Below are 5137 nucleotides of genomic sequence, written 5' to 3'. Positions count from 1 at the left end.
TTGGACACTTTTCCAACACGTGTTGGAACAACATTACACCTTGAGATGTGCTAGACTAGAGTCGCTCTAGTCCACAACTCGTGTTTTGTAGAAGGTACTGATGTTGGTAGTTTCTTTAATGTTTATCCCATCAATGATAAGATTTTAATGAGTACAACTCATCACTTAATCAAACTTGTCTTAGAAATACTTAGATTCCTTCTTACATAACTATCCCATTCATTAGATGAATGCTTGGATTCGTTAACGGAGATTAGACTCCCACTACTGATCATAACCCTTTGCTCGTCTCCTTATGGTGTAAACCATTAAGACTTGCTAGTCTTTCTATGTTGCACTTCTATAAGTATTCTGAATCTCTTGAAACATCAAATGATTCTAACTCATAGTGCATTAAACAGACTTTCTCAACTGTCAAGCTATTTAACGAAATGTTAAAATCTTGATAGTCTAGATCAGTTCGAACAATTTCTAAGTATTTTCTTGGCCTTAAGGCTAAGAGCCATAAATACTTTATCATTCAATGATTAAGAAGTTGATGTGTTGTTGAATACTCAACCTTGTCGCACTTATATTATTTTAATACTATGATACCTTAAGCATCAATCATAAAACAATAGTTAAGCATTAATAGCTCCCACTGCAACAAAAACCTAACTGGATCAAGATCTCTTGCTTAGAAGTTGCATTGTCATGTAAGTCATTGTCCTTCTATAAAATAGGTCAATCCAACTCACAAAGCATCTTTTCTCGCTTTAAACAAACTTCGATGACAATCCAGGTTCTCCCATTTCCATATCTAGTCTTTTGTTCAAATGAACTAGGACTTAAGAAAAATGCAGCCTTTATGAATTCGTCATCTATCATGTTACTTTCCTCTAATAGTAACACAACGACTATTATTCTGAAGATTTTCTACTTTTCAGTACACCTTCTTATAGTCATTTCTTGTTACTTTAGGCGATGACTTGTGTCAGAAACTATTTGAGTGATCAAAAGATCCTCAAAACATTCTGTCACTCTAGGATATTCCAATCGAATCATCCTGACAGACAGGTTCTATTGGTATCCATCTTTCATCGTCATTAACCAAGACTTGTCGAGCTACTTAAAGGAAAATAGCTTGACCTTATTCCTCAAAGAGCTTGTCAAGTACATGCATAATGTATTCTCGAACATTCTTCGTGGAATTATGTCGAGGAAATGGAGGACATGAATCATTGAGTATAAACTCCAAGCTTTCAGCGATGAGAATTTTATCCATTTTCGTTTCCGGTCTACATAATTTAGGCATTCGAGTTTTCTTTCTTTAAGGATCGCAGACAAATATTAAATGACATAATGAAGATTTGGCAAAGAAACTTATTATCACATACTCATGCTCAATACATAATCACAAATAACCACAAAACAATTATGTATCTTATAACAACAAAATTAATAAATTGTATCCTCCTTTGGAGGTTAATACGCATTAAAATTTTGACAATTTTACTGGTCACAACACCGACGCATTAAATTGTATCCTCCTTTGGAGGTTAATACGCCTAATGTTGCCTAAGCATGACCATCAGATTTAGCATTGCATAATTTTATTTCTACAATACACTCCCATAACAATGTTCATGTGCTGATAACAAAACCAAGCTATCTCATAAATTCTGATTGAACCCTGAAACTCGCAGTTCCTTAGGATTATTGTCCCTACTTTGCAGGTGGCAATAATATTGGGAACCACTTTCTAGTTCATTCTATTTATTATGTGAGAAGTCCGCCCTTATGAACTTACTGTTTTCGTAGGATTATTGTCCCTACTTTGCAAGTGGCAATAATATTAGAAAATCAGCTTCACAAAATTTGGCAGTCCAACCGATGGAGACCGTATACAACGCACTTGTTGTAATCATCACTTAGATATTTTGTATGGTGTTTGCATAATTATCACATAAGCAGATAAAGTAGATAATCCACTTAAAATAGATAAACACCAAATAAACAGATTAATCCATTTAATGCATGGTATTTAAACACACTGGATAATTAACGTCAATTATTTAATCTAGTCAAGGGAGAATCAATTAAATAATTAAGTTTTATCTTGGATAAATTTTATCCAATTCATTTAGGATTTATCAAGATAGTATTAACTATCTAAACCCATTTAGGATTATTCTAGATTTTATTTCGATAAAATCAAATCCTTCAATTCAAGATAACGTTGATCTAGGATTATCATAATTTAAATCATACTAGGATATCACTAGATGGAAACAATTCTATCATAATCCATAAGATAAAAATAAAATCCTATCAACAAAGATTTATACAAATCTCAATTCTATTTAGAATAGACATTCAGAATATATCAAACATTATTTAGGATTTCTTACATATCATTAACATCCTAATCTATCTAGGACATAAATCCAAAAGATAAGGATAACTTGGATTAATACTTATTTTAATACATCTAAGATTTGTCTTAATAGAATTAAATCCATTCAAATCCATAGGATAAAATAAATTAATATAAATGTTTATCCTAATTCATCTAGGATTTGTCTTGGAATAAATCCAGGTAAATCCATAGAATAAGATAATATTATATTATAATTATTCAAATCTATCCAAGATTTATCTAGGAACAAATCCATATAAATCTATAAGATAAGAATAAAATATTATATTATCACTATCCAAATCCATCTAGAATTTATCTATGAATAAATTCATATAAACTCATAAAATAAGAATAAAATATTATATTATCACTATCCAAATCCATCTAAAATTTATCTATGAATAAATTCATATAAACTCATAAGATAAGAATAAAATAATATTATCATTATCTAAATCCAACTAGGATTTGTCTAGGGATAAATCCACATTAATCCATAGGATATAGATAAATATTAGATTGTCATTATCCTAATTTAACTAGGATTTTCGTCTAGGAATTAAATCCCTACAAATTCATAAAATAAGGATAAAATCTATAATTAATCCATGATTTAATACAAAATCAAATCTTATATAATATATAAAATCCACAATAGATATTTTCAAATCCTATATCCAAATTAATCTTGAATTCTTTCCAAAATTGAATCTAAGGATTTAAAACCCTAATCAAATTTTGGAAAGCGAAATCACGAGAACGAGGCATAGGAAAACCCCTAATCTAGCTCTCCGTCGGAATCCCACTGCTCCGCTGCAGCGCCGCCGTTGCCTCACGAGTCCGGGAATATGCCGACGGGCTCCCACTCGAGCTGACGGCGCTGCTATTTGCGTGACGACGACGCTGCTGCGTCGTCCTCGTCACTCCTGTGACGTCGCTTACGCAGCTGCTGCTGCTCCAACATGAAACTGCTGCTGCGTCATCACCGTTGCTGCCAGTGACCAGTCGAGACGGCCCAGCCCTACAGCATGGGCAGCCTGAACTCCGGTCGCTCCCGCTGTCACAAACGGACTGACGCTGCTGTCCGTGTTGTTTCTGCTGCAACGTTGCTGCGTTGCTGCGTCGTCCTCGCTTGAGCGACGTCGTTTCTGCAGCTTCTCCGCAACTGAACTGCTGTCACGATTTGATCGCCGCTTCAACGTCTTGGGCTGCCGACGCAGCCTACCCAGCGTGCCGCGCTGATGTACGAACTGGACTTCGAATTTAATTCAATTGGAGTCACGTACATTACACAATCGGAGTCAAAGTAATCATTACTTATATATTGATTACATGTACTAGGAATTCAATTCCACACATCACGTCTCCAACAAACATGGATAAAAACAGCGCAATTCATCCAACCACGCGACGGTTAAAACATGCATTCAAGCAATTAACATAACATGAAATTAATCCACATAATCAGAGCCAAAAATTGGCTCTGATACTAATTGCTGATACTAATTGCTGGGGTTTGGAGCCCTTTGCACAGCGGAAGACTTGTACAAAACAAATAAATCAGATACAGATCTATTTGACCGATTATGCGATTAATCAATTCACATGTTAAACAGGTAATTGCATGCTAGAACGCAAATAATTCATGCTCAAAGAATATAAATCCTAAACATGAATACTACGGTTTAGGGTTACCGATTTAGATTCTCCAAAGAATCGTCGATTGCTCGCGCCTTCTCCACGTGATGATCTTCGATACTAGACCACAGATCTTCTCTCTGGTTCCCGAACTGTATCTCGATATCAGGGTGGGCTGATTTTATCAAAATATTAGGACTCGAATAAAGAAGACAGAAGAAATCCTTCTCCAATTAGGAGAGAAATTCGAACTCCTTTAGGTAGAGGGGGACGAAAATTATGAATAATAATAATGAATGAATGATTTCTGTCTCCTTTATTATCCTATTTATATTAAGTTCCTTTTGGGCCCAGACAGAGATCTATGGAAGGTTTTGGATATGGGCTCCCCCAATTAGCTTTTTACTAATTAAATTGAACCCACAATTTAATACAAGCTTATATTGGAATATTACGAGCAGCCACTACAGAAGTAATATTGAACTCTCCCCATCCAAATCCGAAATTACAAGTAATCCGGGTTTCCACTTTGTTTATTATTTATTTCCCGCATTAAGATATAAATGTCCATTAATTAATTAATATTTTCTATGGACTTAATTAATTAATATCTTATTAATTCCAAGAGTGGACTTAGCAAGAAACATTTATTTATTATTCATAGAGTAATAAAACTCCAACTGGCCAGTTTTCCGAATAATAAAACCTTGTTCGAGCTCCTCTTGAGGACATTATCAAACGAGACTCACCTCGCGCACGTTTCAACATAATAGCAATCCTAGCACCGCTAGATATTAATCACCACTACCCAATATATCAGGATTATTGGGTTGCGAAAAACCCGCACCATTTGATCAGTCAAAGTAGTGCATAATCAATATCGTATGCTCAATGCTAACATATGTAGATTAAGAAATAGTATTTTATCAAGACTTAGTCTTTCAGTAGATAGCATAAAGACACGTCTTGCTATTAGATCCGTTCAGTGCTATACCACACCAATGTCATCTTATTTCAGTAAGGCTTAAAAATATGCGGACTGACATTGCAACCTTTCACGATAGGTAGCCAAAGCTATCTAGGTTGTGAAATTCTTCT

This window comes from Salvia hispanica, chromosome 1 (assembly GCF_029641045.1).
Source record: "Salvia hispanica isolate PSC_SH4W2 chromosome 1, Shi_PSC_v1, whole genome shotgun sequence".
In the NCBI taxonomy this organism is placed as follows: Eukaryota; Viridiplantae; Streptophyta; class Magnoliopsida; order Lamiales; family Lamiaceae; genus Salvia; species Salvia hispanica.
This window is presented reverse-complemented; position numbering follows the sequence as displayed.